Raw genomic sequence first — 25,162 nt, forward strand, 5'->3', positions numbered from 1 at the left:
AAACCTACTGGACCCCTTAGAAATAAAGATATTTCCCCCTATTGTATCCTGACAGGTTTCAAGCTTTATGTATTTTACTTTGTTTTTACATTTAAGTCTTAATTTATTTTCTAATACACTGTGAGATCGGGACATACTTTTACAACTAGAAAACTAACTGTTCTAATGCACTAGAGCAAACAATGCTTCCACTTCCTACCTCTCTATACTGCTTCTTCTATCACATACCCAGTTTTCTTTGGTCTGTTCCTAAGCTCTATTCTCTTTTAAGGACCGATTTTACTTAATTAGTGTGCTAATACTGCTCTACTTTACTTTCTATACCTTGCTCTATATCGTGCTGTCTGAAAGTGTGTCTCTCTTCTTTGTGGAAAATTTTTAGACTTTTTATTAATATTACATTTAATAAATGTTAAAATGAGAACTTACACTTTTACTGCATTGAATCATTCCATACTTAAGTGTACTATATTCTATTTATTCAAATCTCTTTATTTAAACAAATATTCTCTATATATTTTAAAATCTATGCTCATGAAAACCTATATATCCATATAACTTTCCAAGTTTGAAAATGGTGTTAGTGAGAGAACTTGGTCTTTAATAAGAAAGCTTCAAAAAGTTAATGGAAAGCCCACATTACCTTTTAATCCCATTTTCCATGAAGTTTTTGAGGCCCCCTTGAATACAGTCCAAAATATTCTTTGGTGGACAGACGGCCTGTACCATATTTGGTAAAGACAAAGGCCTTTACCTTTACCAAAAATTTACCATATTTGGCCTTTGAAAAAGTCAGGAAGATGTTGGAGTCACTTAAGCACAATACATTCATCAAAGTGACTGGTGTTTATGTATAAACTCAGTACGATTTGTAATATTACCCTCAATTTTTAACAGGTTCAAGTTTACAGTGCCTCATTATCAGCTCAGTCCTGGCTGCTCCTCTTCCTATCCAGCTCTCTGCTATGGCCTGGGAAAGCAGCGGAAGATGGCCCAAGTCCTTGGGCCCCTGCACCCATGTGGGAGACCAGGAAGAATCACCTGGCTCCTAGCTTTGGATTGGCCCAGCTCCAGCCACTGCAGCCATCTGGGGACAACCAACAGACAGAAGGCCTTCCTCTCTGTCTCTCCCTCTCACTGTCTGTAACTCTACCTCTCAAATAAATAAAATCTTAAAAAAAATAAAATCTTAAAAAAAAACTAGCGTGGTCAGGTGATATACATTTTAATAATCCCTATAGCAAGCACTAAAGAGAGAAATAACAAAAAAGCACAATAAATATACAAAGTAAAATAGAATACTGAAAAGTATCTAAATAATGCAAAAGAATATAGAAAGGGGGAGAAGAACAAAAACTCAAGAAGCAAACAGAAAATAATAACATTACAGACTTAAACACAACCATATTAATGATTACATTAAATTTAAATGGTCTAAGCAAGAATTAAAAAGAGATTCTAAAGGGACCACCCAAGATGGCTGAACAGGGAAAAGCCACTGTGACTTCATCTAAATCAGAATACAAAAAAAAAAAAAAAAATGTTTCCAGGGGTCTGACAGAAATTCTCAGTGGAGAAGTGACAGAGCAAGCACAAAGACTCTGTGGGACAGCAAGGAAAGAGGACAGTCATGCTGCTGAGGCTGGCCAAGTGGCCACATGGCAGAGCTAGCTGACACATGGCACATGCTGGCTGACAGTCTCCATCTTCTCAAGTCAAGGTAAAAAGAAATTTCCATGCACCCCACCATCCACAGCTTTAGCTGAGAGAGAATTCCACAGTCCCCACTGACTTAAACTCCAGCCTAGACAGAGAAAGAAGGGCACTAGGTAATGATTAAGGAATCAATTCAACAGGAAGATGTGACTAGTAAATGTATATGCACTCAATGCCTGGGCACCTGGCTACATAAAACAAATGTTAATGGATCTAAAGGGAGATATATATAGACTCAAACAGAATAATAATGCGGGATTTCAACACCCCACTTTCATCAATGGACAGATCAACGAGACAGAAAAACAACAAAGAAACAATAGTTTATCTATACTTTGGACCAAATGTACCTAACTGATATCTATAGAACATTTCATCCCACAGTTGAAGAATATATATTCTTTTCACCAGTATATGAAACTTTCTCTAGGATACACCATATGCTTGGCCATAAAGCAATTTCAGTGAATTAAAAAAAAAAAAAAACTTAAATCATACCATGTGTCTTTTCTCACCACAATGGAATGAAGCTGGAAATTAACAATTTAAGAATCTCTAGGGGCCCGCACCGTGGCTCACTTGGTTAATCCTCCGCCCACAGCGCCAGCATCCCATATGGGTGCCGAGTTCTAGTCCCAGTTGCTCCTCTTCCAGTCCAGCTCTCTGCTGTGGCCTGGAAAGGCAGTGGAGGATGGCCCAAGTGCTTGGGCTCCTGCACCCGCTTGGGAGACCAGGAGGAGGCACCTGGCTCCTAGCTTCTGATAGGCTTTGGCCGTGGCAGCCATTTGGGAGGTGAACCAATGGAAGGAAGACCTTTCTCTCCGTCTCTTTCTCTCACTGCCTAACTCTGTCAAATAAATAAATAAAATAATCTCCAGAAAATATGCAAACACATGGAGACTTAACAACATGCTCCTGAATGAACAGTGGGTCACAGAATAAATCAAAAGTGAAATCAACGGCAAAGGAAGACCTTCCTCTCTGTCTCTCTCTCTCACTGTCCACTCTGCCTGTCAAAAAAAAAAAAAAAAAAAAAAAAGAAAGAAAGAAAAAAGAAAAGAAAAGTGAAATTAAAAAAATCCTGGAAATGAATGAATATGACAATATAGTATATCAAAACTTATGGGATACAGCAAAAGCAACATTAACAGGGGAGCAGGGGAGGTTACAGTACTTACTGCCTCATCTAGAAATAGAAAAGGCATCAAATAAATGAGCTATCAATGCAACTCAAGGATCTAGAAAAACAACATCAAATCAAGCCCCAAATTAGTAGGAGGAAAGAAATAATTAAAATTGGAAAATAAACAAAACTGAAACAAAAAATACAAAAGATCAGTGAAATGAATGAGGAACTGGTATTTTGAAAAAATAAACAAAATTAATACACCATTGGCCAAGTAACCAAAAAAAAAAAAAAAAAAAAAGGAGGGGGAAGACCCAAATCAATAAAATCAGAGATGAAAAAGTAGATATAACAGCACAGAAATAAAAAGAATCATCAGGAATTACTACCAAGAGCTGAATGCCAACAAATTGGGAAACTTAGAAGAAATGGAGAGATTCCTGGTTGTATGTACAACCTACCAAAATTGAGTCATGCAGACAGAAAAATCTAAGTGTGGTGGAATGAGAAGGCCATGCCAAGATGGCCGCTGGCAAGCAAGCATCAGTTACTCAGGAATGGCTTCGGAACCCACCTGGCAACGGAACCTGCCTGGAAATAGGCTGTGATTGGTTAGGGCATAAACCACCCCTTGACTGGATTGGCTGCCTCTGCTACATAAGCTGCTGTACCAACTGAAATAAATGAGTCTCCAGGCTACTCGCCTCTGGCCCGCTTTCACCCGACTCCTGGTGTCTGTGTGGTGACTCCACACCTCTTGCCCCCACCATGCTCCTCATCTCAGAACGAATCCACAGCAACACCTAAGCAAACCCCTAACCAAGATGGAGACTGAATCAGTAATAAAGACCCTCCCAGCAAAGAAAAGTCCAAGACCAGACAGCTTCACTGAATTCTGAATTCTACCAGACATTTAAAGAACTAATTCTAAATCTTTTCAAACTATTTGAATCAATTGAAAGTGAGAGAATCCTCTCAAACTCATTCTGAGGCCAGCATCACCTTAATTCCAAAACCAGAAAAAGATACAACAGAGAAAGAAAGAGAACTATAGATCAATACCCCTGATGAACATATCAACGAAATACTACCTAATCGAATCCAACAACACATCAGAAAGATCATTCACTTGAACCAAGTGAGAGTTAGCCCTGGTATACAGGGGTAGTTCAATATATGCAAATCAATAAATGTGATACATCACGTTAACAAACTGAACAATAAAAACCATATGATTATCTTAATAGATGCATAAAAAGCATTTGATAAAATACAACATGGTTTCATGATAAAAACCTTAAGCAAATTGGGTATAGAAGGAACATTCCTCAACACAACCAAGGAAATATACAACAAACCCACAGCTAGCATCCTACTGAATGAGGAAAAGTTGGAAGCATTTCCACTAAGATCCAGAACCAGACAAGAATGCCTATTTTTACCACTTTGATTCAACATATTTCTGGAAGTTTTAGGTAAAACCGCTAGGCAAGAAAAAGAACTCAAAGGGATACAAATTGGAAATGAGGAAGTCAAATTTCCCCTGTTTTCAAATGACATGATTCTATCTAGAAGGGGAACCAAAAGACTCCACTAAGAAACTATTGGAACTCCTAAAAGAGCTTGGTAAAGCGGCAGAATATAAAAGTAACACACAAAAATCAATAGCTTTGTGTATACAGACAATGCCATGGCTGAAAAAGAACTTGTAAGATCAGTCTCATTCATAATAGCTATAAAAAATCTGACATGCCCTGCAATAAATCTAATCAAGGAGGTGACAGAGCTCTACAATGAAAATTACAAAACATTTAAGAAAGAAATAAAAGCCACAAAAAATGGAAGTCTTCCATGTTTGTAGATTAGAAGAATATCATCAAATCGTCCATACTTCCGAGAGCAGATTACAGATTCAGTGTGATCCCAATCCAAATACTAATGATATTCTTCTCAGATCTAGAAAAAAATGATGCTAAAATTCATATGGAAGCACAAGAGACCCCAAATAGCTAAAGCAATCTTGAATAACAAAAACAAGGCTGGAGGCATCATGATACCAGATTTCAACACATACCACAGGACAGTAATAATCAAAATAGGGTCATACTGGCACAAAAATAGACATGTAGACTAATGGAACAGAATAGAATGCCAAGAAATCAATCCACACATCTACAACCAACTAATCTTTGACAAAGGAGCTAAAAATCAATCCCTGGAGAAAGGATAGTCTCTTTAACAAATGGTGCTGGGAAAACTGGATCTCCACCTGCAGAAGTAAGAAATAAGACCCCTACCTTACACCTTATACAAAAATCAACTTTAAGTGGATCATGGAGCTAAATCTACGACTGGGTACCTACCATCAAATTACTAGAGGCAAATATTGGGGAAAACTGCAAGGCACTGGCATAGACAAAGACTTCTTGGAAAAGACCCTAGAAGCACAGGCAATCAAAGCCAAAATAGACAAATAGAATTACATCAAGCTGAGACATTTCTGCACTGCAAAGGAAACACTTAACAAAGTAAAGAGGTAACTGACAGAATGGGAAAAAATATTTGCAAATTATGCAACTGATAAAGGGTTAATATTCAGAATATATAAAGAGCTCAAGAAACTCAATAACAAAACAAATAATCCTGTTAAGATATGGGCAAAGGACTTAAAAGGAATTTTTCAAAGAACTTAATTCAAAAGGCCAACAGACACATGAAAAAATGCTCAGGATCACTAGCCATCAGGGAAATGCAAATCAAAACCACACTGAGGTTTCACGTCACCCCAGCTAGAATGACTGCCGTACAGAAATCAACAAACAACAAATGCTGGTGAGGATGTGGGGAAAAGGTACCCTAAACTGGTGTCACCACTGTGGAAGACAGTATGGAGATGCCTCAGAAATCTGAATATAGATGTACCATTTGACCCAGCCATCCCACTTCTGGGAATTTACCCCAAGGAAATGAAATCATCATATGTACCCCTATGTTTATTGTAGCTCAATTCACAGCAGCTAAGATACAGAATCAACCCAGATGCCCATCAACTGATGACTGGTAAAAAAAAATGTGGTATACATACACTATGGAATACTAATCAGCAGTTTAAAAAAATTAAATTGTCTTTTGCAACTGGAAACCATTATACTTAAATAAGCCAGTCACAAAAAGACAAATACCATGTGTTCCCCATGATCTGTGGTAACTAATAGAGTATAAAAATAATGTATATGAGTGTGATTGAAATTGTGAGAGTTGATGATTGTTACAGCCTTTGTCTCTATGGTTGAGGAGCAGTGCTTTTTTTTTCTTCTTACTCTTTGTTGAACTCTTTATTTAGTGGAAGCTTAATCTTATGATTATAAAATAAACTGAAATACATCATTGTAAAAATTACAAGAAAGAATAAGAAAGGTAGGGGGAGGGAGGGTGGAAGTGTGTGGGGCAAATATATATGAAATACATGAAATCTGTTCACCTTATATAAGTTAAAAAAAAAAAATGAAATAGGGGAAGGTGCTATGGTACAGTAGGTTGAAGCCCTGTCCTGAAGCACCAGCATCCCATATGGGCGCCAGTTCTAGTCCCGGCTGCTCCTCTTCCAATCCAGATCTCTGCTGCGGCCTGGGAAAACAGTGGAAGATGGCCCAAGTCCTTGGGCCCCTGCACCCGCATGGGAGACCCGGAGGAGGCTCCTGGCTCCCAGCTCCTGGCTATGGATTGGTGCAGCTCGGGCCGTTGCAGCCATCTGGGGAGTAAACCAGTGGAAGGAACCTCTCTCTCTCTCTGTCTATACCTCTCTCTGTAACTCTTTCAAATAAATAAACTAAATCTTTTTTTAAAAAATGAAATCAATGACTTTCTTGAAATAAATAAAAATGAAAACACAAAATGTCAAAACCTTGATACCAGTGCTGTGGTGTAGCAGGTTAAGCTGCAGCTTACAGCACCAGAATCCTATATGGGTACCAGTTCGTGCCCTGGCTGCTCCAATTCCAATCCATCTCCCTGCTAATCTCCCTGGGAAAGCAGCAGAAGATGGCCAGATGCTTGGGCCTCTGCACTCAAGTGGGAGACCCGGATGAAGCTCCTGGCTTCAACTGGCTTCATTCAGTCCGGCCCCACCATGGTGCTGCAATCATCTGGGGAGAGAAATCAGAGGATGGACGATCTCTCTCTCTCTGTTCTCCCTCTCTCTATAAATGACCTTCAAGTAAATAAATAATTTTTAAAAATAAATAATAAAGATCAGAGCATAAATAAATAAAACTGAAACAAAAAATACAAAAGATTAACAAAATGAAAAGCTCGTTTTTTTTTAGAAGATAAACAAAATGGAGAAACCTTTAGCCAGACTAACAAAGAAAAAAAGAATAAACTCAAGAAAAACAGATGAAAATAGAGACACTATAACTGACAGCAGTGAAATACAAAGGATTACAAGAAACTCCTGTGAAAACTATCTGCTGGCAAACTGGAAACCCTAGAAGAAATGGACAAATTCCCAGACAGATATAACTTCCAAGATGAAATCAAGAAGTTATAGACAATCTAAACAGACCCATAACAAGCAATGAACGAGAGTGAAGCAGGAATTAAAAGTCTGCTATCAGGGCCGGCGCTGTGGCGCAGTGGGTTAACACCCTGGCCTGAAGTGCTGGCATCCCATATGGGCGCCGGTTTGAGCCCCGACTGCTCCACTTCTGATCCAGCTCTCTGCTATGGCCTGGGAAAGCAATAGAAGATGTCCCAAGTCCTTGGGCTCCTGCACCTGCATGGGAGACCCAGAAGAAGCTCCTGGCTCTTGGCTTCAGATTGGCGCAGCTCCAGCCATTGCGGCCATCTGGGGAGTGAGCCAGTGGATGGAAGACCTCTTTGTCTCCATCTCTCTCTCACTCTCTCTACCTCTCCTCTCTCTGTGTAACTCTGACTTTCATATAAATAAATAAATTTTTTTTTTTAATTTTTTGACAGGCAGAGTGGACAGCGAGAGAGAGAGACAGAGAGAAAGGTCTTCCTTTGCCGTTGGTTCACCCTCCAGTGGCCGCCGCGGCCAGCGCGCTGCGGCCGGCGCACCGCGCTGATCCGATGGCAGGAGCCAGGAGCCAGGTGCTTTTCCTTTTTTTCTCCCATGGGGTGCAGGGCCCAAGCACCTGGGCCATCCTCCACTGCACTCCCTGGCCACAGCAGAGAGCTGGCCCGGAAGAGGGGCAACTGGGACAGAATCTGGCGCCCCGACCGGGACTAGAACCCGGTGTGCCGGCGCCGCTAGGCGGAGGATTAGCCTAGTGAGCCACGGCGCCGGCCAAATAAATAAATCTTTTAAAAAAATTCTGCTATCAAGGAAAACTCCAGAACCTGATGGCTTTACTACTGAATTCTGCAAAACATTTACAAAGGAACCAACTCTAATACTTTCCAAAGTATCTCAAAATGATAAATTTTTTTCTAATATCAAAATAGTGCAATTTATTCAAGATACTGAATATGATCTGTTGATTCTCTCTTGAAACAAGTGAGCTACAAGATACAAGGTGATTTCTTGTTACCCCAAGAGCACGAGGGAGAGTGAGGGGCCAGGGGGCGGGGCAGAATCTGGAGACCGCTGAGAGGAAGCGATGTCTGGTTGCATGACTGATATAGACAATAAGACTGCAGAATCCAGAATCCCAAACATCAGTGAACTCTGCCAAACTCTTTTTAAGAGGCCAGCATCACTCTGACACCAAAACACAACAGAGACACAACATGAACAGAAATCTATGGATGTATATCCTTGATCAACATTGATGCAAAAATTCCCAACAAAATGCTAGTAAACCAAATCAAAAACAACATCAAAAAGATTATGCATCACAATCAAGTGGGATTTATCCGAAAGACGCAAGGGTGGTTCAACAGTCACAAATACATAAATGCCATAAATCACATCAACAGAATGAAGAACAAAAACAATATAGTCATCTTAATAGATGTGGAGAAAGCATTGGGTAAGATTCAATATCAATTTATGATAAAAAACCCTCCACAAATTAGGTACAGAAAAAAGATATCTCAAAATTATAAAGGCTACATATGACAAACCAACAGCCAATATCAGCTGAATGGAGAAAAGCTGAAAGCATTTCCCTTTAGATCTGGAACAAGACAAGCATGCCCATTTTTGCCATTCCTACTCAACATAGCACTGGAAGTATTTGCAAGAGCAATTAGGGAGGAGAAAGAAAAAAAGGGCATCCAAATTGGAAAGGAAGAAGTCAAAATATAAATGCTTGTATGTGAAATGATGTCGTGCATAGAAAAAGCTAAACACTCCACCAAAAAGCTATTAGAGCTGATAAACCAATTTGGTAAAGTTACAGGTTATAAAATAAACATACCTCAAACAGTAGCTTTCTCATATGCTAATAATGAACTCACCAAAAGAGAAATCAAGAAAGAATTCCCATTTATAATAGCCACAAAAAATCAAATATTTAGGAATAAATTTAACCAAACAAGTAAAAGATCTCTACAGTGGAAATTATCAAACATTGATGAGAGAAATCGTCAAGAACACACAAAAAAATGGAAAGATTCCTTATTCATGGATTGGAAGAATCAATATCATTAAAATGTCCATACGGTCTAAAACAATCTATAGATTCAATGCAATCCTTACCAAATATCAGTGACATTCTTCACACAATTAGAGAAAACAATTCTAAAATTCATATAGAATCACAAAACATCCAGAACAGCCATAGCAATCCTAAGTTAAAAAAAAAATCAAGCTGGAGGCATCACAATACCTGACCTCGAAGCATACTACAAAGCATGGTAATGGCATAAAAACCGATACAGAGATCAATCTGGAGACCATATAGAATAGAGAGCCCAGAAATTAATCCAATACAAGTAGCCAATTAAGTTTTTAAAGATTATTTACTTGACAGACAGAGTTATGGGGTGGGAGGAGAGAGAGATCTTCCATCTGCTGTTCCACTAAATGACCTCAATGGTCAGCACTGGACAAGCCCAAAGTCAAGAGCCTGGATCTCCATCGAGGTCTCCCATGTGGGTGGCAGGACCATCTTCTGCTGCCTTTTCAGGCATATTTGCAAGGAGCTGTATCAGAACTGGAACAACTGGGACATGAATCAATGCCTATAAGGGACATTACCATTGCAAAGGGTGGCTTAACCTGCTATGCCATAACACCGGCCCCAAGCCAATCAGTTTATGACAAAAGTACCCAGACCATACAATGGAATAAGGATAATCTCTTCAATAAATGCTGCTGGCAAAACTGGATGTAAATATGTAGAATAATGAACTTAGATCTAAACCTCTCACCATATCCAAAAATCAGCTCAAGATGGATCAAAGACCTAAATTTAAGATCTGAGAAGACTATGAAGTTGCTAGAAGAAAATGTAGGGAAAACACTTCAAGACGTTGTTGTAGATGAGTATTTCTTTGATAAATCTCGCAAAGCACAGGCAACAAAAGCAAATCTAGACAAATTGGATTTTATAGAAAACAGGCAATAGATGAATCCCAGGTGAGCCCCAGAGAAGCAGATGCAAGCGCTGAAGAGGTAGCCCTGGTTGTTGTGCGGTTGAGGGAAGGTTGAGGAGGAAGTAAGTTTCCAGGGGGTAGAGTCGGGCTGGCTGCCTAAACTGTGTTAGTCTTTGTTTTTAGTCCCAGAAACCTGGTTGGGTACAGCGACCTTGAAAGGGACATATTAACCACAGTCACAGATTAGCTATTAGTTTATGGAAAGAACTGTAATGGTCACATCCACAGTGTGGTGTGCTAAGAACCAAATTAAACCTGAGATCACTTGCTAGGTCCAGCGGAATCAGAAAAAGGGCTGAGACTGGGGCCACACAAGAGCGCAGCCCGGAAGGTCGCTGCATCCTGCTCATGGTGGCAGACACTGGAGGCCTCCAGTTCCAGGGCAGCATGATCAGTCAACTCTCCTCGTCTGCGGGTTCCGCGTCCACAGATTCAACCAACTGTGACTTGAAAATAGTTGGGGAAAAAGTTGTGTCTGTAGCAAACATGTGCAGACATAGATCCCTTATCTGTACTCTGTAAATAATAGAGCACAAAAACAGTTTTTTAAGGTTTATTCATTTATTTATTTGAAAGAGAGAAAGACAAGAGAGATCTTCCATCATCTGATTTACTCCCCTAAATGCCCATAACAGCCAGGATTGGACCAGACCAGAGCCAGGAGCTTGGAACTCAATCTTGTTCTCCCACATGGGTAGCAGGGACCCACATTCCTGTGCCATCATCTGCTGCCTCCCAGGGCGCACATTAGCAGGAAGCTGGAAGTGGAGGCAGAGCCAGAGCCAGGACCTGAACCCAGGCACTCCTATATGGAACACAGGCATCTTAACTGTAACCCCGAACTTCCACCTCAGTACAATGATTATTTACACAGGATGAGGCATTTTAAGCAATGTAGAGATGAGGGACTGGCATTGTGGCACAGCATGTTAAACAAGTGGGATGCCAAACAAGTGCTTATCAGAGTCCCAGCTGCTCCTCCACTGGTCCAGCTCCCTGATAATGGGCCTGGGAAAGCAGCAGACAATAGCCCCAGTACCTGGGCTCCTGCCACCCATATGGGAAACCCGAATGGAATTCCAGGCTCCTGGCTTTGGCTTGGCTCAGCTGGAACCTTTGTGACCATTTTGGGAGTGAACCAGAGGATAGAAGATCTCTCCCCACACCCCAACTCTTACTTCCAAACAAATAAAAAGATAAATTTTTGAAAAAATCTAGAGATGATGTGCAAAGATATGCAAATACTATACCATCTTGTATACAAGACTTGAGCACTGGAGGACTTGGGTATCCGCTGGGGTCCTGGAACCAACCCCCAGGGATAGGGAGGGATAATTCAACACATGGGCAGGGATAAGAGGGATCCTGCCAACTTCTGGATCTTGGGGCTTCCTTGTCCATGCTAGGCCATGGGTTCTTGGAGCCACTAAATTAGAATCCCAGGAGCAATTCAACCACAATCCAATTCAAAGTGCCATCTTCATTAGACTTGTGGGTCCCCTAAACTGAGTATTTTTGTATCACTATTCCTCAGTCATACATTTAGATACTATCTTGATTTTCTTTCATCCTATGCTGAATCACATCCACTTTATTGGGATCTTGCTTGTTTAATGATCAGGTAAATTTTTATCTCCAAATCTTTGTAGGGACGGTGAGGAGCTCACTCCCATGTATTATTTATAATATATATAATAAATATAATTATAAAATTAACATATGGCAGGAAAAAATTGAGCATTGATTATTCACAATAAGAGGGCTGAGATCATTCATACTGTCCTGTGCCAATTAACTGGCTAAGAAGGCAGCTTCATTGATTTTGTCAGCATTTACTGATTACCAAAGCATGCTATGGTCACAGCAAGAAAGAGAAACAAGTGACTCTGCTATTGAAACCTCCCATTCCAAGCAGGTAGTTCTAATAGGGAGAGAGACGTGCACAATCGAGGCATCAAATAAGGGTGTGGAAGCACCGTGGACAGGCTGCTCAGAGGTGGCACTATCCTGAAAGAAGAGCAGAAATCTACCAGGGGAGACCAGGAATCACCATCCAGAAACCCTGCAAATGCGCTGCACCTTTAAACAATGGAAGGAGCCCAGTGTTGCTGGACATAGGGGTTGGGAGGAGGCAGGGTGGGGAAGGGAGCCAAGATTTTACCAATCTGCAGTGGAGGGGCATGAGTTAGACTTCATGCTGACTGAACCTGTGGGCAAGCAGGAAGTAGTGACAGCCTAGACATTTTGGAAAGACACTCCAGAGTCAGAAGATGCGACAAACAATACAGAAATTTGGGAGTGAAATCTCCAGGAGTCCAGAGGCCTGGACCACATTAAGATATCGCTTCACAGACAAGCATTTGGCCCAGCAGTTAGGACGCTGGTTGAGACATTCACATCCCATACAAGAGTACCTGAGTTCAATACCTGACTCTGGCTCCTGGTTCTAGCTTCCTGCTTATGTACAGCCTGGGTGGCAGCGATGATTACCCAAGTAATTAAGTGCCCGCCACCCACGTGGTAGACCTGGATTGAATTCCTAGCTTCCAGTGTTGGCCTCAGTCCAGCCCTGGCCATTGTGGGCATTTAAGGAGTGAGCCAGCAGAAGAGATTTCTCTCTCTCTCTCTCTCTCTCTCTCTCTCTCTCTCTCTCTGTCTCTCCTTCCATCCCTCTCAAATAAATACATGATATTTAAAACAATACGTACCCATTCATTTCTTCCGCACTCAGTCTTCAAGTGGAGTGCTACGTCAAGTCTGGTCGCACGCAGGTCCTGAAGGCACACCATATCACATGAGCAGGTGCATCAGATCCCTGCGGCTTCGGGTCCTGCTACGATGCTGCTGCTCTCCGCTCGTGCTTGTGGGTAACAGGAAGTAGAAGAAAGGATCCCTCGGTAAGAACAGTACTCATGGTCAGTTTCAGAAACAAGGACGGGTTTATGAAACTATATTTGACAGCCATATGCGTCAGTATTAATCAAATCATTTCTTTCTTCCTGTTCCCTTTCCTTACAATCTAACACACTGTGTTCACGGGGTTAACCTTAAATCTTGGGATTCTAGTTCCAGAATATCAAAGAGGGGCTTAACTCAACTAGAACAGGAATAAGCATAAACAGCTCTAATGTGGACACAGTGGAGTTTTGTGTTTTTAGCGGTTTGGGCAGCAGTACATCCAGTGCAAACATGTTTTGCTCTAGTCTTTATTTGGAAGTAAATATGTTTGGAGGAGCAGCCAAGAGCGGCCCCCTGCCAACTACCGGACACTTGGCTACAAGTTCCCAGAGGCTGCCAGTACGCAGAAGAAACAGACCACCAGAGACCTCGCCACAAACTCCCCATTCACGGTCCGCCTCAGCGGCCGACGGTTCTTTCCCTGCTCTGCCTCTGTCCGCCTGTGCCAGTGCCCTGAGAGACCTGGCCAATGACCAGCTGATGCTACCAATCCACCATTCCAGACTTTGAATTCCACAATGTGCCCATAGCTGTGGAAGACCTGATTCCTGTAATAAACCCCCTATCCTACAACATTCACTGGCTCTGCTTCCCTGACTGAACAGGACAACCTGAGCAAGGCCTAAAGAAGGTAAGGGAGTGGTCACAAGGCTACCTTGCAAAGCATGTTACAGACAATGGGAACAGCAAGCGCAAAGGCCCAGAGGCATGAGCATAACTGAGGAAGCCAATGTGGCTGAGTGCACTTGGTAAGAGGACAGGGGAAGAGGAGATGAGCGGTAAGAATCAAGCACAATGGGGGGAGTACTGTGGCACAGCAGGTTAACGCCCTGGCCTGAAGCACCAGCATCCCATATGGGCACCGGTTTGAGACCCGGCTGTTCCACTTCCCATCCAGCTCTCTGCTATGGCCTGGGAAAGCAGCAGCAGATGGCCCAAGTTCTTGGACCTCTGACCCGTGTGGGAGACCCGGAAGAAGCTCTTGGCTCCTGGCTTCAGATCAGCTCAGCTCCAGCCATTGCGGCCATCTGAGCAGTGAACCAACAGATGGAAGACCTCTCTTTGTGTTTCTCTCTGCCTCTCTTCTCTCTGTATAACTCTGACTTTCAAATAAATAAATAAATCTTGAAAAAATAAAAAGAGTAAAGCAGGATCATGCAGGACCCTGTAGATAACTAACTGGGAGAGCTCTAACTTTTTCTCTGCCAGACATGGGAAGTCATGGGAGGGAGTGAAATATTCTAATTTTTTAAGATGGGAGGGGCCTGCGCTGTGGCATAGTAGGTTAATCTCCGCCTTCGGTGTCAGCATCCCATTTGGGCGCTGGTTCTAGTCCTGACTGCTCCTCTTCCAATCCAGCTCTCTGCTGTGGCCTGGGAAAGCAGTAGAAGTTGGCCCCTGCACCCACATGGGAGACCCAGAAGAAGTTCCTGGCTCTTGGCTTCGGATTGGCACAGCTCCAGCTGTTGCGGCCATTTGGGGAGGGAACCAATGGAAGGAAGACCTTTCTCTCTGTCTCTCCCTCTCACCGTCTGTAACTCTACCTCTCAAATAAATAAATAAAATCTAGAAAAAGAAATGGGGAAATGATGGTCTACGGGTACTGAGTTACAGTTAGAGAGGAGAAATAAGTTCCATTGGTTTATTGCACATTAGATAACAATGTATTGTATATGTCAAGAAAGGATTTTGAATGTTCTAACACAAAAGAGATGATGAAAGAGGCGATAGATATGCTTATTCTGATTTGACCATTACACAATACATACATATACCAGAACATCATATGGTACCTCTTCAGTATGTTCAATCATTATGTATGAATTAAAAAAAAAGTCTGGGAGCAGTTGCTTGGCTCAGCAGTTAAGATGATGCTTGGGATGCCCACATTCCATGTCAGAGTGCCTGGTTCAAGTCCCAGCTCCTCCACTTCCTATCCAGCTTCCCATTAATGCATACCCTAGAAGGCAGCAGATGATGGAGCAAGGACTTGGGTCCCTGCCACTTATGTGGAAGACCCAGACTGAGCTTTCGGCTCTGCCCTGGCCCAGCCCTGGCTTTGAGGGTATATGGGAAGTGAATCAGTGGATGGTAGCACTCTGTCTCTGTCTCTCCGCCTTTCAAATAAAGCAAAATTAACCAAGAAAGTTTCAAGTCTGATGTACTAATCCAGATGACAGATGTAATTGACATCCCAGGAGCACTAGCAGTTCATCATGATAGAAATAGGCAGGTGAGGCTGGTGCTGTGGCCTATAGGGTGGAGCCACTGCCTGCAGTGCTGGTTCCGGTCCCAGCTGCTCCACTCCACTTCTGATCCAGCTCCCTGCTGTGGCGTGAGAAAGCAGTGGAAGATGGCCCAAGTGCTTGGGCTCCTGCACCCACGTGGGAGTCTCAGAGGAAGCTCCTGGCTCCTGGCCTCAGATCAGCACAGCTCCAGCCGCTGCGGCCAGTTGGGGAGTGAAACAATGGATGCAGGACCTCTCTCTCTCTCTCTGCCTCTCCTCTCTCTGTGTAACTCTGAGTTACAAATCAATAAGTAAATCTTTAAAAAAGAAAGAGAGAGAGAGAGAGAGAGAGAGAGAGAGGCAGGTATGACGCTCTGGGTTTGCCTAGCCAGCCTGCGGGGCTTCACCTAGCACTGCTATCCGAGGACCTGCAGATCGTTTGATTCCTCCTGCACAGACGTCACAGCAGACGAGGACACCTGTGCTCAGCATAGGGCATGTGGGTGTGAACTCCAGGTCCAGGATCCACTGACCAGATCCCAACCAAACCGTGCTGAAACCGCCAGCCCACCGAGGTGTTCACACAGCCCGCCCAGGCACCGTAGCCGACACGTGACTGCCTGCCCGCCATAAAGGCCGCCCTCCTTGTCTCAAAGGCATGGTGTTTCGTGCTCCAGAGGCTTCCCGCTGTGGGCCCAGCCAAGGTCAGGCTTCAGCTGAGCCTGCATGCCTGCTCCACTCCTCTCCCTAAAGGCCTTTCCCGGGAAGTGCTCCACCACAGTACCATGGTGCACTGAATTCTCTCCCCTTCTCTTTCTGCAGACCCCAACCTAAGACAACCCACAGGAAGAGAGACCCCTGAAGCAGGCACACCCAGCACCCACGAAGCTCCCAGTCCTCCGAGAGGCTGACTCTCTCTTGATCTAAGGCTTTGCCATCACTGATCCCTTCCCACCACCCAGACCCCAAGGGTTGGGAGGCAGATTCTAGTGCTCACATGGGGTTCTTTCTATCATGGGAACAACCACATTCCAGGAGTTACTGGAATTCACTGGATAATCTACAGCCTCCACCGTGGCCAATGCACTAGGAAATTGGGGGGAAATGTATTATATTAGAAGAAAGGTCTATCTATTATGAAGTAATAGTTTAAAATGGTTGCGACTGTTCTAGATGGAACACGAGATCTCAACAGGCACATCTCTGCTGAGGGAGGCAACCAAGGGCTCCGGAGTTCAAGGTCCTTCCACTACAAGGGGTACAGAAGTGGGAAGGCTTGAAGGTGTCAGGGTGGGTGAGGTTGCTTTGGACAAAAGAGGGGAACAGGCCCCATCCGCAGACCACGCGAGTGAAGGCGAGAACCTGGAGCAAGGTGGGGCCCCCAGGGTTCCACCACACCAACCCTAATGTGCGGCCAGCTGTTCCTGGTCTCACCGCACACCCATAAGCTTGGCTGCTTATGGACCAAGCACTGTCCACGCCCGCTGGCTCGTCTCCTCCGCAGCACTCTGTGAGGTGGGGACTCCTGTGGCCTCCTCACACAGAGGAGGATCCGAACGATGAAAGAACTTTGCCCCGGTAACTGGAAAACAGGCGGGCCACCTCATCTACCCCCACATCTATGTCTGTCGTCTCCACCGTGTGCTCATAGACCAGGGAATGTAAGATGGAGACACGCAGGAACTGGGTCCCACTAGAATTAAATGTCCCTGACATCAAAAAGAGCTGAAATCCTGTCTGAATTAGGACATTTCACTCCTATCTCTTGTCTTAATGCTACATATTTTAAGTTATTGTTCCATTGATTTCATGTTTTTCAACTGAATGTTTTATTTATTCATTTTTGTAATTTTTAAAATTTTTATAGAGAGGAGAGAGATAGAGATAGAGATAGAGATAGAGATAGAGATAGAGATAGAGGAGGGGGGCGGGGGAGAGAGACTTCCATCCACTGGTTCACTCCACAAATGGCTGCAACAACCAGGGCTGGTCCAGGCCAAAGCCAGGAGCCAGGAGTCTCTTCCAGGTCTCCCACATGGGTGCAGGGCCCCAAGTACTTGGGCCATCCTCCATTGCTTTCCCAGGTGCATTAGCAGAGAGCTGAGTTGGAAGTGGGGCAGCCAGGACTTGAACTGGCACCCATACAGGATGCTGGCACTGCAGGCAGAGGCTCGACATTCTATGCCACAGTGCCAGCCCTTCAATTGAATATTTTAAACAGAAAACATAGATTTCTTTTTATTGCCATCCTATAAGCACTTATCTATCTATCTATCTATCTATCTATCTATCTATCTTACCCACATATATTTTGCTCCCTCTATATATAACCTCTTAGACTTGGCATACTATGTAAAAATAAAGAAAAAAATAAAAGATAATATCAGAGGTACTGAAAATTCCTAGATCAGAACAAGCAGGTTTCACGAGTATGGCAGTCGCAAAGAATCTCTTTGTAAAGGTTACCTTTGTTTATTCATTAAAAACTCTCCAAGCTCCCTGTATGCAGTTCATCTGCTTCTAAAAAAAAATGTCAGTGCTGTTTCAGGTGCTTGTCAGTAGAAGCTGGAATCTGCAAGCTGGAATTGTTCAGGGGAATGGACAGAGGGTGGGTACCCGCCTCTCGTCAATATCTTTGTAAAAACTGCTTAGTCCTTTCCTCCTACTCCGCTGAGTTGCTGGGCACAGACCTGGGATGTAGGCTTATGCTGGGCATAGATCTGGGAATGTGAGGCTTATGCAGCCAGACTCTGAGGACGACTTCTCTTCCTTTCCAGCTTACGTTTTTATAAGCCTGGCTCATGTATCAACTAAAAGTTCCTACTGACATACTCCCCCAGAGGATTTTGGCTTGAATTTGCAATACGGAAACTATCACAGTTTCTTGTATCTCCTTAAATACTTTGCCCCAAAGGAGGCAGAACATTCTATTTTGTAGGTTAGTTATCCAAGATCTTCAGAAACTTTGTCCAAACATATGGTTTCTGACATTTAAAACAACATACAAGTACATGGAGTACAATAGTTGCATACAAAGAAAATCATTTTTTAAGAAGATTTAGAACCCCACTAAAGCCCTTTCCCGGCCTTTCTCACAAGCATTCAGTAAGTCCGATACATTTTCAGGATGCCATTTGGTTGTTTGTGGTATACATTGTTTTCTACCTCTGTAACCTTGTGTTTGAACATGTAAATACCTCCTAACCCATGCATTATACTTTCTAGAGCCTACACAGGCATTTAAGGTAAACCCGAGTGGTCTCTTGGAAAGAAAGGCATCATAGAAGCCCAATCAATATATTAATTACCAATTGAGCTCTAACCACGTGGCCGTTCAGAAACAAGGAAACATTTTTAGTGACATTTGATGCACCCCCTTGGCAGTATAGCGCCTACTATATAAAGCAGTGGTAATGGAGCGATGAGTAGCAATCAATGCCAGTGGTATTTTACACAGGAAAACCGGGGGGGGGGGGGGAGAAGGGAAAAGAAGGGAAGGGAAAGAAGAACCCAACCAACCCACCAGCGATTCCTCTAACCTTCAGCCAGGTCTTTTTTTTTTTTTTTTTAAATGAGGACAATAATTCAAGGGAAATCAAAGCCAGTTTCTAAAGAAGACTTCTCTATTCTGACAAGCTGAAGGCAATTGTATTTTGCTGAAAGGTACCACATTAGATCCTCTCTCTGAGGCCATCAGCAAGGTCATGGTAAGGTCTGGAACTTCTGAAAATGCAGTTTCAAGTGAAATCTAAAAAGAGTCATATGCTCTTTCTAGTGGCCACATAAATAACCAAGAGGCATGCAGCATGGTGGGTTTTGTCCTACTTTGGCCACTCGCTGGCATTGTAACTTTTGACAATTCATTTAACCATTCAGAACCTCACTTTTAACACATCAAGATGACAAGTAAAGTGGGGTTGGAATTCCAGGTCCACCTTTTATTAGTTATAATATTAGGAAAGTTATGTAACTTCTTTATTTTATTTAATGAACATAAATTTCCAAAGTACAGCTTATGGATTACAATAGCTTACCCCCCCATAACTTCCCTCCCACCCACAACACTCCCCTCTCCCACTCCCTCTCCCCTTCCATTCACATCAAGATTAATTTTCAATTATCTTTATATACAGAAGATCAATTTAGCATATACTAAGTAAAAATTTCAACAGTTTGCACCCACACAGAAACACAAAGTGTAAAATACTATTTGAGTACTAGTTATAGCATTAATTAAACACCTAAGAGTAATTGTGTATTAATTACAGAGTTCAACCAATAGTTTTAAGTGTTATGTAACTTCTATGAACCTATTTCAACAACCAGATGTGGATAAGACATCAAAAGTTTGTTTGGCAGAAGCCAAGCCAAAAAAATTATAAAAGATCTGATTCATATTTATTCAATATAAAATTATAAAATGTAAACTAATCTGTAGTGGCAGAAAATAGATCAGTGGCTTCTATGGAGACCTGGGGAGCAGGAAAGGATGGGAGGAAAGAATTGCAAAGGGGTAACAGCAGACATGTCCCTGTTCCTGATTTGGTGATGGTTTCACAGAGGCATCATATGTACAGACTTACCAAATTATGAATTAAACATTGTAAACATGTATTGCCTATCACTTATGTCTTTTATTTTAATTTTTAAAGTTTTTATTATACTTGAGAGGCAGACAGCCAGCCAGGAGAGACACAGAGAGAGTTCCTATCTACTGGTTCACTTTCCAAGAATCACAACAGCCAAGGTTGAGCCAAGACTAAAACCAGGGGCTGGGAACTCAGTTGAGTCTCCCATGGGGGTGCCAGGAACCCAGTTACTGGAGCCATCACCAGTGCTGCCTCCTGAGTTCTGCATTAACAGGAAGCTGGAATCAGGAGCTAGAGCTGAGAACTGAGCTCAGCCGGCTGACCCTTCTGTCTGGGGCTTCAGTTCCTGCTCGTGAGCGTCAGCAGCAGGTGGGAGCTTAGGGGCTTCTCGTGCCTCCCTGAGCAGGTACATAGCTGCACCTGTGCACATGGCCGTCTAGTTAGGAACACAGCAGAACTCCTCTAGGCCCTGTGGACAGCTACTGCCCATCTTCTCCTTTTAAGCTTTTTGATGAATCTGCTACTTGCCCCAACTGCTACCCACTACCTCAGGCAGCCACAACTTTAAACACTTACCCATAAATATTTTTGAAAAACAACGGACCCCATTCCCATGGGAGAGGATTTTCCCATCAGTCAGTGCAAACACAGACATGCCTTTCAAGTGAGTGAGGGCTTCAGAAAAATGGGTTTTTAAAATGCTTCTATAAAGGGGTGAATTTGGGGAGTTTTAAAGCATTATTATTATTATTATTAATGTATTTGAAAGGCAGAGATAGGCAGATTGTTCCCCTTCTGGGTTCTTCCTCAAATGCCTGTAAGAGTCAGTGTTGTGGCAGGCCAAAGCCAGGAGCCAGGAACTCTGTCTAGGTCTCTCCCATGGGTGGGAGGGACCCACGTCCTGGGGCCATCACCTGCTGCCTCCCAGGGTGTGCATTAGCAGAAAGCTGAAATTAGCAGAGCTGGGATTTGATCCCAGGTACTCTGATGTGGCATGCATGTGTCCCCAGGGGTATCTTAACCACAGTATCAAACTCCAACTTCAAATGGTTTAGAGATTGTTTTACTCTGCTGTCTTCCTGATGTCACTCTTATCTTCTAAAGAAGAGTTTATGTAAGAATCGGATAATCTGTTCCTTGAATGTTTCTTTTTTTTTTTTTTTTTTTTTTTTTTTTTTTTTTTTTTTGACAGGCAGAGTGGACAGTGAGAGAGAGAGACAGAGAGAAAGGTCTTCCTTTGCCGCTGGTTCACCCTCCAATGGCCGCCGCTGCAGCCGGCGCACCGCGCTGATCCTGGCAGGAGCCAGGAGCCAGGTGCTTTTCCTGGTCTCCCATGGGGTGCAGGGCCCAAGCACCTGGGCCATCCTCCACTGCACTCCCTGGCCATAGCAGAGAGCTGGCCTGGAAGAGGGGCAACCGGGACAGAATCCGGCGCCCCAACCGGGACTAGAACCCGGTGTGCCGGCGCCGCAAGGTGGAGGATTAGCCTATTGAGCCACGGCGCCGGCTCCTTGAATGTTTCTTAAGATTGCCATAACAGCATCTAAGTCAGGGACCTTCTGACTGGAAAGATTTCTGATATTGTTTCTACAGTGTAGCTTTTCTATTTTTTTTTCTAGATACTTGAAATGTTTCTCTAAGTTCAAAGTGTTTTTTTTTTTAACTTTTATTTAATGAATATAGATTTCCAAAGTACAGCTTATGGATTACAATGGCTTCCCCCACATAACGTCCCTCCCACCCGCAACCCTCCCCTTTCCCACTCTCTCTCCCCTTCCATTCATATCAAGATTCATTTTCAATTTTCTATATATACAGAAGATCAGTTTAGTATACATTAAGTAAAGATTTCAACAGTTTCCACCCACATAGAAACACAAAGTGAAAAATACTGTTTGAGTACTAGTTATAGCATTAAATCTCAATGTACAGCACATTAAGGACAGAGATCCTACATGAGGAGTAAGTGCACAGTGACTCCTGTTGTTGACTTTACAAATTGACACTCCTGTTTATGGCATCCGTAATCTCCCTATGCTCCAGTCATGAGTTTCCAAGGCTATGGAAGCCTTTTGAGTTCTCTGACTCTTATCTTATTTAGACAAGGTCATAGTCAAAGTGGAAGTTCTCTCCTCCCTTCAGAGAAAGGTACCTCCTTCTTTGAAGACCTGTTCTTTCCACTGGGATCTCACTCACAGAGATCTTTCATTTAGGTTTGGTTTTTTTTTGTTTTTTGTTTTTTTGTGGTTTTTTTGTTTGTTTGTTTGTTTTGTTTTTTTGTTTTTGCCACAGTGTCTTGGCTTTCCATGCCTGAAATACTCTCACGGGCTTTTCAGCCGGATCCGAATGCCTTTAGTTCAAAGTGTTTTTAAAAATATTTATTTATTTGAAAGGCAGAGTGACAGAGAGAGAGAGAAATGGAGGGAGGGAGAGAGGAAGAGAGAGAGAAAGAGGGAGAAGGAGAGGGAGAGGGAGAGAGAGATTGATCTTCCATCTGCTAGTTCACTCCCGCAAGTGATCACAATGGCCTAGGTTGGGCCAGGCTGAGGCCAGGAGCCAGAAAACCCATCCAGGCCTCCCACATAAGTGGCAGGGACCCAAGAAATTGGGCCATCTTCTGCTGCTTTCCCAGGCACATTAGCAGGAATATGGACTGGAAGCAGATCAGCCAGGACTTGAACCGGCACTCCAGTATGGGATGCTGGTGTCACAAGCAGTAGCTTAACTTGCTGACCACATGCTGGCCCCTAAGTTTATTGTCATAAAATTGTTCATAGTCTTTCTTACCGTCTTTTAAACCTGCAATGTGTAGGTGGTTATATTTCTACTTTGCACCCTTCACATTGTGTATTTGTATATAATTTTCTTTCTCCCATAAATTCTCCCCGATGCTTGTCTACTTTATTAATCATTTTCAAGGAGCAACTTGTGTTTATTATCTCTCTTATATTTTACTATATCAACGTTTCTGCTCATAATTATCTTCTTTTAGTTGTCTTGCCTTTTTTTTTTTTTTTTTTTTGACAGACAGGCAGTGAGAGAGAGAGACAAAGAGAAAGGTCTTCCTTCCATTGGTTCACCCCCCAAATGGCCGCTATGGCCAGAGCTGCAACGATCCTAAGCCAGGACCCAGAAATTTCCTCCCGGTCTCCCATGCAGATACAGGGGCCCAAGCACTTGGGCCATCCTCCACTGCCCTCCTGGGCCAAAGCAGAGAGCTGGACTGGAAGAGGAGCAACTGGGACTAGAAACTGGAGCCCATATGGGATGCCGGCACTGCAGGAGGAGGATTAACCAAGTGAGCCACAGAGCCAGCCCTGCCTCTATTCTTTTTCCAACTTCTTAAGTTGGATGCTCAGCTCATGAATTATCCACATTTTTCCTTTTTAATGCTATGAATTTTCCATAAACACTACTTCACCGTGTCTTGCAAATATTGATACTTAAATATTTTATATTGCTTAGTTCTAAATATTTTCAAATTGTAATTATGACTTCTACTCAGGTCCATGATTTGCTAAAGGTTGTACATTTTTATTCCCAAAGGTAATTTTATGTGTCTCATTTATCATTTTATTATTGGTATTTAAATGTATTACACTGCAATCAGAAAACATGGTCTGTGTAATACTGATTCTTTAAAATTTGTGGAGTCATGCTTTATGACTTAATGTTTGCAAATGCTCCATACATACTTGAGAAGAATACAGATTTTTAATTTCTTGAGTGCAGAATTTTAAAGACATCCACTAGACTCAGATTGTTAAGACTGGTCTTCAGTTTCTAAAAAAAAATTTTTTTTTTTAATTTTCTATGTGTTGGCGGCCCCTGTGTTAGGACAGAGAGAAGAACTGAGATGCCAGAGGTCAGAGAAGCTACAGCCTGAAAATGAGAGCTAAGTCCTCGGTCCCTTACTGCAATGGTACAAGCAAGAAGCTCAACCGAAGACAGCACCCACTCCCACTGCTTTGTCTTCTCCTCCTATTGCAGGATCAGGTGGAACAGTGGAGACATGGGAGTTGCCTTACTGTGAGGGAGTCTCAAACAAAAGGCTCCAGGAATTTTGTGGAACCTGGGACTGGAGTGAGGCCAGGGGAAGGGCTCAGAGTGGAGAAGTGCTGAGTCAGAATGGACACACACACGTCTTCAAGCCTCCCATCATCTCCCCAGAGCCCTACATCAATGCCTGGAGAAGACCTCTGCCGAATCTTGCTCAGAAGAGGAGACCTAGGAGAGAAGATGCCTTGGCTGCAAAGGCAAACGTGCAAAGACCACGACTGGCCCCGGAAGGCCTAGTCCTGGTTCCAGCTCCCTGAGGGCTGCAATGCACTGGGTGGCCTCAAGTCTGGTGTGGGGAAGGCAGCTCCCCTTGAAAGGCCTGCCAACTAAAATCTTTGTGATCGCCCATGGTCAGGCCTGAAAACCAACATGAGTGTCTCAGCCAGGAGCTGTTCTCAGCACTATTTTGTCTGCTCGATTTACAAATAATTGGGAGAAATGGGTTCACTGAGATGGTGGATTTATCTGTTTCCCAGTGGGCCTATCAATTTTTATTTTACACATTTGAGACTACTTTATTAGGAGTATACAACTTTTAAATTCCTGACAAACTTAAAAATGTAATCACAATGACGTCCTCTATCTCTAAAGCTGCTTTTTGCTTAATAATCTGTTATACAGACAGTAATATAACTATGAGGTCTCTTCAATTAAGATTTTTTCGGGAAACTTTTCCCCTTCATTTTACTTTCAATCTTGCCATACCCTTTTGCTTAAAAATAACATATATCTAGAGTTTTAAAATCCAATCTGAGTTTAGTGCACTTACCATTTAGTATGATTTTTATTTGGGATTTTTCACTTTTTTTATGGCTTATTCCAAAATATTCTCTGTGCCCTTGGTTTTCTACAGTTGTACTATTTATGTCTAAGTATTAATTTATTTTTATTTTTCATTTTTGAGATAACAATATGTATTTCCTC

The 25,162-nt window shown here is 42.8% G+C and overlaps 1 protein-coding gene across 1 annotated transcript in view; it reads right to left on the reverse strand.

Moving 5' to 3' along the window:
• APBB2 (amyloid beta precursor protein binding family B member 2) overlaps positions 1 to 25,162 on the reverse strand; it is a 397,255-nt gene that overhangs the window by 348,620 nt on the left and 23,473 nt on the right. The window contains exon 2 of the mRNA XM_070068136.1: positions 13,114 to 13,265. The gene's annotated coding sequence lies outside the window, so the exon portion shown is untranslated. The remainder of the gene's footprint in view (positions 1 to 13,113; positions 13,266 to 25,162) is intronic.

The sequence above is a fragment of the Oryctolagus cuniculus genome, chromosome 2, assembly GCF_964237555.1.
Source record: "Oryctolagus cuniculus chromosome 2, mOryCun1.1, whole genome shotgun sequence".
Lineage (NCBI taxonomy): Eukaryota > Metazoa > Chordata > Mammalia > Lagomorpha > Leporidae > Oryctolagus > Oryctolagus cuniculus.